Raw genomic sequence first — 11,300 nt, forward strand, 5'->3', positions numbered from 1 at the left:
CTCATTAAGGCTGAAAATCACACTTTCAGCTGAAATGACTGCCTCTAGTGAGGTGCCTTCAGTTAGAGAAACGGGTAGAAAATTTAGAGTTTTGGATAGAAGGGACATGAAAAATGGGAAAATGGTACTCTCTAAATCAGTACAGGTTTGAGACCATTCCATCATAAATGGAAATTGGCAAGCCAGGATCAGTCTGATTTGCAAAGGACTGGGTGTGGCTGGAAATATTTTTTCCCAATATAAAATGGAATAAATGGCAAAAGTCCTGTTCACCCTCCAAAAAGCTAGGAAAACTAGGGAAGGATTTGGGTAAAGGCAAATTATTTGGATTATTTTTTTTTACAGTATAATTGTTCCTGTTACATGCAGCGCAGAGGAATGATCACTGCACAGCTATACTGCACTAAGAGGGAGTCATAAGAAGTATTTTGGAATAAAGTCTGCCATTCACAGAATTCTAGCTATACCCATTACTGCCTATTGTTATTACTAACTCTAATAATTATTTACCAAAATTATTTATTTGTAATTGTGCTAAAAGGTTATGTTGTTTTGTAGTTTCTAAAATGCATGAAAATATGAAAGGGTAATGACTTACCGTGTTGTTCTGTTTTTCTGAGGACAGTATCTGCACAGGATTTTCACTTCTGGCTCTCAGTTCCTTAGTGCAAGGCTGACAGAACTCCCTTAGCTCTTATTTTTGTTTTACCCTTGAGGGCAGCAGTAGCTACTGTGCCACTTCTGCCAAGTATAAGTGCTCTCCTCTGAATGTTGCAGTCAGTTCCTTCTCATTTTCTGTGAAATAAGTTCCCAGAAGGATAAGCCAATTCAAGATCAACAGAAAAAAGGAAACCCTGAAATAACTCAAAAAGGGAACTTCCAAATTCCAAAGGAGAAATAGATGTGTGAGTGGGAATCCTACAAACTGATCTCTTCTGAGAAACAGCGTTAGAAGGGAAGTATTTTCCAAGGATATCATCTATGCTGTATACTCACCAGAGGAAACATGGCACTTCTGTCTCACCACAGGATGCTGGTGGTGGCACAGGGGGCAGGACAGTGGCAGTTTCCCTACCTGCCTCCCAGCCAATTTGTTGATGGGGCTAGTTCCTGGTTACCCACTCTAGTTATGGCCTTTCTGGGGAGCAAGATGCTTTTAGGAAGACCCAGCATCTAGGAAATAGAAAAGGTGTATGTACAACTGCAGCCAGCAAGAAATACAAAAGTTCAAGCAGGTGGACAAAGGATGTTTTTTCTTCTTTCCCCCCCAAAAAAATTATATATCTGAAAGAGAAGCAGGAAATTGGAGGATCAAGACCTGAATTTGCACTGAAAGCAGGGGCCATGTATAGGTTTTATTGCACTGAACACCTCACTGCCAGCTGACACAGGGGAGGATGAATGCTTCCAACCTGGTTCTGTGACTTTTATTGCCTCCTAGTCACGTGCAATTATATGAGACAGAAGAATCGCCACCTCGTTCAATACAGAAATACCATAGAAGACCATCTAGGGATCTTCATACAAAGCTGTCAGGAGTCATGGGATATGACTAGAACAGGCAGAGTACTTCAGTTGTGATCTCTGTTCCCCACTCCTCTTCAACAGGGGGACAAGGGATGAGTCAGTGCCCTTGCTAGTGCTGTTTTCTCTCAGCACTCCAGGTAGATTTGCACCATGCTGAACAGACTCTCTCTGGGAGACATGAAAGAGTTCCTTTTGATTAATGGTGTTGCCAGTTTCTAGGTGCACGTGGCACCTGGTGTCTAACACTGGAGCAGTCAATGAACACGGTGGTTGGCATTAGTCATTTTTCTGACAGGCTTTTGGGATTTGAATCTACTGAGTTCTCTCCGTTTCTCTACAGATACTATGCTGATAAAGGCAAAACATGCAGAAGAACTGAAAAGGAATTTGGGATTCACCAACATCAATATTCACTAAAGGACATGCTTCTGTAAGGCTGTCTGAGTGAGACCTAAGTGCCAATATAATCAAAGAGGCTACATTGAGAAAAGCTGGTTTCAAACTCTGGACCTGGTACTATTTGAAAACAAGGCTAAAACACAACTGTCTGAATCAGGCACCAAAATGGTGGGGGCAAATGCTCCAAAATTTGGTTGCTTTCAGCAGATATAAATGGAAGACAGGCTTTTATGAAAAGCTGCTTCAGCAATGCAGCATCAGATCCTGGTACAAGAATCACAGTAGGGTGAGTACAGAACAGTCGCTGCACAGGAAATGCCTCCCTAAACAGACATAGCAAGGACAACAAGTAGGTTATTAGGAGGGCAACATTTATGCTTGGCAGAGAATGATGGCTGACAGCCAGCAGGGATTCTGACCAACAGCACACTCACCCAAAGTTGTGGACCATAAAGATGAAAAGGAGCAAGAGAGTTCTGCCAGGTTTTTGTTAAGGAAACAAGAGGCCTAGCAGATGTTACCTTTATCGATGTAATATTTAGGACCCTGCTAAATCGTTGACGGTAGAGGAGTTGCTGTCCTTATTGCTAACAGAGCCCTTACGTTCCTTTACTTTGATCTATGCCTATGTCTACTATAACAGAGTCATACACACAGACTCATCTGATCTGTCACCCTTATCCTACAACTCATATTTTTTAGCAGGCCTTCTCACAAAATGTTAGATTCTCTTTTTACCAACAATATGATGTTGGTAAAAAGGGCAGGGCAAGTGAAAGTGAAGTTGACAGAGGTTTACAGGCACAGGATTGAACATCTGCTGGCTGACACCTTTGCCATTTTTGTGTATCCCTTTTAGACGGAAAGGAATGCCACCTGTGCGTCCCATGGTCCAATGCCCTGATACTAGCTGTTTCATATTATAAGGAACAAAATTCCAATTCATTAGCTTGCTACATCCTCTCCACTTTCTCTTTTAATTTCTTCAGCTTTCTTAGAACTTCCCAATACTACACCTTTTTAGCTAGAAGTTGCATATATAACTGTAACATGAGTTCAGAACTAGAATGAAACAGCAGTCTTTTCTTCTACAATCCATTGGAAGTTTTGTGACAGTGCTCCCCACACTCACCAAATACATCATAAAACAGCAGTTCATAAATAACTTCTCATTTTCCAGTTTAACCTAATGCAAAATTTAAGTTCATACTAGAAATTGTTGGGGACTTTTTAAAAAGGCTAATATCAATATGAAACAGTTTAATTTACCCTAAACGGCATTTTTTCCACAGGTTTTTGTTCAACTTCTCCCATCCTAGATTAGGATAAGAATTTTCTGATAGCTTGAGAAAAGTTTGCAAAGAAAACCATTTTCCTGATCAAATCAACTTCTTTCTCTAACTGGGCAAGGAACTAAAAGTCAATTCTATAAATGAATCTCTACATAGTAGCTGAGCTAGCAGTCAAACTAGAATATTTATATTTTGTTATAATGGAGGCCAGTATTTTTCTCAAGGATAAAATAGAAATCTGACACTACTGGGAAAGAAATAATTATAACTACTAAGAGGTTGCTTTAAGCCTAAGTGAGACTGATGGTGTAAAAAAATCACCATCAGCAAAACAGTAATAGGAACCTACCAGATTGAAACTGTGCATCACACATCCTTCTGGTAGAGTTCTTCCTCTTCTTCAGAGTTGTAGAATATACATCTTCTTATCAGCCTGATTAAAAATAAAAAAAGGATGGCATTCAAATCTTTAGAGAAAATAACTTGGGTATCTGGGTCAGAAATCTTTTGGTGCATTAAAATAACATCTCATGTTGTTCTTTCATTATTTTTAAATTTGTGAGATGGAGTACATAGCGCATCTTAAGAAGTGCCCTTAAGCACTCGTCAAATAGTAAAGTGCAATTTGTTAAAGTTACATAATATGCCTCCTTAGCTGTCCTTCCTTTACCAATTTTATGAAATAATAAGGGAAGCTTCAGAACTTTTGTACTCTTAAACAGCAAATGGTGAGACCTGACATTTTATGTATGGATATAAATTATGAGAACAAATGTGAACTTGGATGTCCCAGTTCTTTTCTATACCTTACAAGCTCTTATTCTTGTTTTGTACCTTCTGAATAAGGACCCTTCATTCTGAGGAAGGACTTTGAAAACAGATGACTCTCTGGATATTTACAGGGGTGTAGGTTGTAGCCGTGCTGGTCTAAGGACACAGGCAGACAAGGTTCTTTGGGTGAGTCTGATATCTTTTATTAGACCAACTTAAATAGTTGGAAAATACATTTTTTAACACCAACTGCTGAAACTTCCTCAGCCTGATGAAGGGTTTTTGAACCTGAAAGCTTGCTTAAAACTGTTTTCCTACTATTTAAGTTGGTTTAATAAAAGGTATCAGTTTCACCCAAAGAACCTTGTCTGGATGTATACACACATTCAAATAATCTGAGAGAATTTTTTGAGGTTTATTTTCCTGGTAGAAAAACTTACTCAGAGTCACTTGTACAGATATTTGTATGCTGAAGCCCTGAAGTGTGGAGAGCTTATAGTGCTGGCTCTGTGTAGCTGGAGGGGATGGGGCAGGTGGCCCCATGCATACATCTCAGCAGCGCTCTATAAGTCCCCTTAGTCTGCCTAGTGACAGATGGTAGCACTGCACCAGGCAACCCTGATTGGCTGACCCAGATTGCCCATGCTCAGCTTGTGTTTATTGGGATTATGAAGGCGGGGTGTTCTCCCTTTTGGAACAGCAGAGCCCAGACAGCAACACGCTATCTCCCTGGGTGGGAGGTATGTGTGTGGGTGGGGGTGGGGGGAGAGATTTTGGGGTCTATATTCTATTCTGAGAAATGCCAGGATGTAAAGACAGTCTCTGTCCCAGAAGAAACTCTCTTGGGACAGATTAACCCTAGTTATTCCCAGGTTATTTTTCTCCTGAAATGGCCATTTCTATTCTGGGATAAAAAGGCTTAGAGTTTGATCAACTATAAAAAACCCCAAAACATTGGGGGGGCTGAAATTTGAGGAAGGAGATTGCTTGCTAAAAATCCTTGGCCTTTTGGGAATATTCCATTTTTATTCCCATTTTCTTGATAGTTAAAATTATACCATGCTAAGGGTTAAAGATTCAGGTATTTCCATAGAAAGTCAGAAGGAGCTTCCACGTATGTATCTGGAGCAGCAGCTGCCTCCAATTTTTTACAAATGTAAGCATGCTCTTAAGCAGAGAAAGTAAAAGATATATATTACAAAGCTTCTAAAAAATTATTAGCAATTACAGGCATCTCTGCTTTTGGATGCCCCTTTTTCTTGTAAGAACATGGTTTTTAGAATTTATAGGGTGGACAAAATCCAACCTCCAGTTGGTCACCCAAATAACAAGCTATCCCAAATTACTGGCCACTTTTCAAAACCCCAGCCAATATGATTTTCCAGAGTGATCTGAGGATCTGTTTAAAGGTGCTTAGCATATTAAATGGAAAAGATGTGTTAACTTTAATTACTTTTGATCTGGAAATGCTGGAAAAAGTGGGAAGAAACAGATATAGTACTGAAGTCACTAACATTGAACTATGGAGACCTAGGTTCAATTTGCTACCCTGAAAGAGACTTCCTGTGTAACCCTGGGCAAGTCACTTAAGGGGCCAGGGCCTCTGAAGAAAGAACTTCTCCTAGGTTTCCAAAGAGCCAGTTGCAATGTGTAGTGGGTGCACGGGGGTGGAAATGCACACCCTGAAAGCACTGTGCACCCCCTCATGGCCAGTGTTCCATGCTTAGGCAGCAGGTGGGGGGTCAAGCAGGAGCACTGGTGCCCCCCCAAAAAGCGTCAGCTGGGGAGTGGGGGTGCCAGAAGAAGTGTTGCTGGCACTTCCAGGCACATCCCAGGCTCTTCCAAGCAGTGTTCTCTCTTAGAGCCAGCTTAGAGGGAACACTGCTTCTGGGTCAGTGCACATGACCAGCCATGGGGACCTTCCCCCGGTCGCTGACTGGATGCCAGGGGTGGGTGGCAAATGCCACCCCTGATTCAGAAGGCACCAGTCACCCCTGCAAAGAGCAGCTTAGATGCATAATTAGAAGACAACACTTTTATAATGAAGATTCGTTGCTTTAATCAGCATTTCTAGTGGTAGCTTAAATATCCCTCCTGCTCAGCAGGCTGGAGTTGTAAATTCCACAGAAACATCTAGGACCTTCCATGTGCTGTATAGCAAACTTAGGCATCTATCTCCTGTAGGCAAGTACTACAAGTTAGATGCTGTAATGGTAAGAATTGCAATGCTCAGGTCCCTTAGACTTTAGCCAATTTACATCTCAATATTCCATCAGTAAAATGGCTATAGGAATATCACTCTACTTTACAAGGGTATTATGAGGAAACATATATTAGATACAATGGTGAGTTCAAATTTCCTGGAAATAGGACCATAAAAGTAGCATAGTTTGAACTATCCAAATCTTGAACCTATAATCATTGTTCAAGTAAAAGCCGTTGTCTGTTTTTTAAAATCCCCAAACAGCGATTGCTTCCCTCTTTCAGTGTGTTTTGGTCCTGATGTGAACTTTTCTGTGAACAAAAAGGCTCAATTTGTCATAAATTATCCCAGCATAATACTGTGCCATTCATACACAGGATGGCAGATTTATCTCTCTGTAACACCAAAAGCTTCACTGAAGGAACCATTGTAGTACGTTGAAGTAAAAATAAGAAATATCTATTTTGTTGCTATCTTGATTAGATAGAGAATAATAGTTCCTCAAGAAAGCTGGATGTGGCAGTGAGGCACCATATTAACCTTGCATCATCAGCAACTAGATTCTGCTACCCTTCCTCATGGAAAGTAGTACTTTACTTTTTGAGCAATACCACTGATTTCAAATCTACCACTCACTGTGAGTAAATGTAGCATAACCTAGTGTGAAGCAAGCATGAATGGCTGCCTCCTTCTCAAGAGCTGGATTGTGCAATTTCTTCAGTTGTAGTGGGTAGATGCATAAGTCACTGGGATGAGACTACTCAGAGGCTTAATCAAGAGTATTTATGCACACAGTATAGAGGTATACAGTCTAGCCCTTAATAAAGAATTTACTGTATTTTTGGGGGTAGGGGGGAATCTATCCATTTCTCACATGTATTCATTCTATCAAGCATTTTCAGTTCTAATATTGCCTCTCCTATAAAATGTACATTTAAAAGTTCTTCTCTTTGCTGTGATTGTAGTATAGACATAGCTTAGGGTTTGTAACAAGACCTACCCTCATGGAGGATAGGTGTAGCGGAACAGAGCTTTGCTATTCCTTTTCCCCTGTCCTTACATACCATAAAGCAGTGGGGGAAGCAGTGGCCCAGCTCCTTCCTGGCCCAACAGGAATTTTCCTAACATGAAAGAAATCCTCTGATGGCTATAGGTGACTGTATTACAGCTATATACTTACTGCAAAGGCAATAACTGGCCTACATGATGTGGCTATCAGATTAATTAATTTGACCTTATTTAAGATATTTTGCTATTTAATTTTACAAATACAATTTTACAAATAAAAGGAGTATAAATTTCTAAGTGCTATTAATTTAATACTTACCTTATATAGATTAGAACAATTATAAAGGAATGCTTGCTCGCTCCCTCACTCCTAAATTCACTCTCAGAAACAAAAGTTTGCCTTACTGCTCCACAATTTGAATGCAAAATTAAACATGCAGGTGGTGAGAGGAGACCACCTATTTCCTACAACTTTATGCTGATAGTGCTTTGGACACCTTTCTGTCTGTAGATGTTGCTACTTCTATTTCTAGATACAAAAACAACTCAATTTAAATTTTGCCCCAGACCAAATTTATCTGATCTAAAGGATAGCTGTTCCTGCACAGCTATTCTCACATGAAGCATAGTAGCTTTTTATCCTTATTATAATGATTGATATTTATAAGGCTAATGAATAATAGGGTGTTTTTTATAGGCATCAATTTTTAATAAAAATCTCCTTAGTGGGAATACATCAAATCTGGAAGAATGATTTCCAGTATGTTTCAAGCCTGTCTTTGCTAATATTTTACTATCAGTATTAATCAGGGACACAGGATACTTTCCACATAATTCTACAAACTTTGTCTTATTTTAATATTTTAGGAGGCTAAGGAATATAGTTGTTAAGCGTAATATGTTCCTGTTAAATACAACATTCTATTCATGATACCCATGAGGGCTCACCAAAGTTATACATGGAGATTCTCAACATTTCCTGAAATTGTCTTAAGAACTGAATAAGCTATCTCCCAGGACTATAGGCCAGATTCAAAGATGAATTGAGAGGCACAGGAAATCTAAGGGCTATGTTGTGGCTGACTACATACAAACACATAGTAAGGGCCTTTCTACCCCTTCATCTGTACACCTGGTGTAAGGGAGGGAACATGGTCCTAGGAAGGACACACAGAAGCAAGCAAGGAGACATGCATGCTTACAAGTATGAAAGAACAATTTTATATTCCTCCATGCATACCTATTGTGTTAACTGGCCCAAGAAGAATTTATGAGAAAGGGACATCCTTCATTTCTGTCAGTTTAATGGCATTTTCAATATCCATTTTTAAAACAAACATTTATTATTTATTTTTTGATGTACTTTTGCTTGATCATTTATTTGAGGAGGAAGTGATTGCTTTACAGAGCAAGTACTCAAACCAGGGATTTATTAGTAGCATGCAGGTAGCACCATGCTGTCCATCTGGGGAGAATAATTACTCGATTGTTTCCTTCCTTATCAAGCAGGAGTCTGGGGGTCACTACCATTCAATGAAAGTACAGTAATGGAATTCATCTGTGTATGGCACACAATTTTAATTCAGAAATATGGAATGAGGACTGGGGGAGAGAGAAGGCAGGGGGTACATGGTTTCCAGTGAAAATAACTGGCCTTATGCTTCTTAAATTTCTGTTTACCTTAGTTTACTTGAACAACTTCTCTACCCAACTTTTTGGCTCTTCAAAGAGCATCTCTTCAGCTAGAAACTCCCAACTATGCCAAGTTCTTAATTTATAATTTTGTTGCCCTGGTCTTGATTATTGAATACTTAATACAGCTCACTGCACTTGCCATTAACTTTACCTATTTGAAAATAATTAAATAATTCCAAACCCACTTTTTAAAAAAGTATCTCAACAGTGATGATTTTATTTATAAACCAATGGCTGATGACCTATTTTCATCCAGAAAATGATCAAATATTTCCGGCTAAAAGAAGAAGAAAAAAATGTCTTGTGGTTTGTGAAATGGAGGTAATATTTGAAAAGAATGGGTGGAGGGGGAAAAACAAATAAAGCAACTTCTGGAATTGGATAGCAAATGAAAGCATTTGGGATGCAATTTAATTCTTCTTGTTGTTTTTAAGGATGTGGGAGTGAGGGAGAGGCAGCCTTTGAAATGTCATCTTAAAATATTTATATGCCTCAAAATTCAGCACTTGAACTTACGGATGAGCAAGTGACTTGACACTTTCTTCTGCCTGCTCCCTTTTCCCTTATCTTTTCCTTAACATTTGCATTTTGTGATATTTTAAGTATTATTTGATGATTAAAAATGATTCACAGGCTACCAGTTTAACACACGTAACCTAAATCTGCCAACCTTACTTAATCTTATAGTGCAAAAAAGTCCAACTGATTTCAAAAAGCTACACTGTGACTTTAGCGGCATACTCACCCCAGGGCAGGGAACAGGATTTAGGGCAATCAGAACACTTCCGTAACACCTCCTATGTAGGGAAAACTGGACCTCTTAGGGTCATGTGTCCACTCCAGTGCAGGGGAGTGGGAAAGAAGACCAAACTAGCAGGCCACTTCAGATCATATTGTGCAGGCCATTGTAGTTGAGCTTAGTAAGGCCTGTGCAGGGGGAGAAGGAAGAAAACTGTGGTTGCTGAGCACAGTTTCTTCCCTTGCTCATCCTTGGGTCACTCCAAAGTCTTTGGACTAGCCTGTGTATGAAGGACAATGGTACAATTCCTACTCATGCTTTTCACTAATCAAAAAGGAAGCATACAACTGAAACCAACAAAACTGCTCAGTAGAGATGACTGGTTCTAGTACATGGTGAGGCTACTTTAGAAAGTAACCTTGGATAAGTAATTATGGTATTGATTCAATCAAATTAAGTGGAAAGACAAACAAAAACAGATTTGTACTACAGGTGCACCAATACATTGGTCCCATATTGGATCAGTACTGATATAAGGGAAATCGACAGTATTGGCAATCAGCTGTTTTTGGCTGATGTGGCTAATCATGTTGCCAGTAAATGCCCTGTGCATGCGTGCAGCTGCAGTGCAGCACGCAGGCAGTCAGGAGCACAGCCCCACAGCATGGAGAGCAGCCAGGTCCAGCTGGTATGTCTGTTGTGATGGAAGGGGTGTGGGGCAGCAGATCAATGCTCCAGCAGCGAGGGAGAGCGGGGCTGTGCTGGAGCTGGGGATGGGGCAGGTGCTGTACAGCCAGGGTGGGCCATGGGACAGAGCCATGAGTGGCATGTCTGGGGATGGAGGAAGGGCTCCTGCTGCTGCATGCATCCAGGAAAGGGGAAAAGCTTTTAGGGAAGGGACCCAGACCTGCTGAATTACTACGCTGAAAAAGAGTATCAGGAATAAGCAGACAGCTCACAGGAAATGGGAAAAAGGGACCAATCAGCAAAGAAACTACACTGTAGAAGTCAGGAAAAGTACGCATAAAGGGGAAATTACTAAAATCAAAGACAAAAAAATTAAATAAATAGGAAAAAAAACTTTTAAAAATCCATTTGAATAAAGAGAATGGTCGCATCCAGATGAGCGTGCATGTGCCTCCTGCCCCGTCTCAACCCCCATTTGAGGCGGGGCAAGAGGCACATGCGGGAAGGAAAAAATGTTCCTGCATGGAAAGTTAGAGCCCTGGATATCCAGGGGTCTAAAAAAAAATCAAAGTTTAAAATAGCAGGGCAGGGCACAGTCCTGGACCGTGCCCAGGGCAAACTGAGGCTGGGTCCTCCACAGAGATGCTCTGGCTGCCAGATCGTCTCTGTGGTTGGCCCCTTGCCCTGGTGCTGAAACATGCAGCCGGTTAGGCAGCATGTTCAGCACCAGGGCTCCAGTCCTGGTGCGTAAGGGGTCAGGGGGCTGGATGAGTGCGGGGGGACCATGGGGCAATAGCTGCCCAGACAGCTGGGCAGGGGGCACATAGTTTCATAGTTTCTAGGGTCAGGAGGGACCTGAGTAGAACATCTAGTCTGACCCCCTTCCATGGCAGGAAAGAGTACTGGGGTCAAACAACCCCAGCAAGGTGTATATCTAGCCTCCTCTTAAAGACCCCCAGGGTAGGAGCCAGCACCACTT

The 11,300-nt window shown here is 40.8% G+C and overlaps 1 protein-coding gene across 1 annotated transcript in view; it reads right to left on the reverse strand.

Annotated features, from left to right (window-relative positions):
- The window catches only part of LINGO2 (leucine rich repeat and Ig domain containing 2), a 683,474-nt gene that overhangs the window by 414,440 nt on the left and 257,734 nt on the right, over window positions 1–11,300 (reverse strand). Inside the window, exon 3 of the mRNA XM_019555191.1 lies at window positions 3,568–3,651. The gene's annotated coding sequence lies outside the window, so the exon portion shown is untranslated. The remainder of the gene's footprint in view (window positions 1–3,567; window positions 3,652–11,300) is intronic.

This window comes from Crocodylus porosus, unplaced genomic scaffold (assembly GCF_001723895.1).
Source record: "Crocodylus porosus isolate Cpor-Errol unplaced genomic scaffold, CroPor_comp1, whole genome shotgun sequence".
NCBI lineage: Eukaryota > Metazoa > Chordata > Crocodylia > Crocodylidae > Crocodylus > Crocodylus porosus.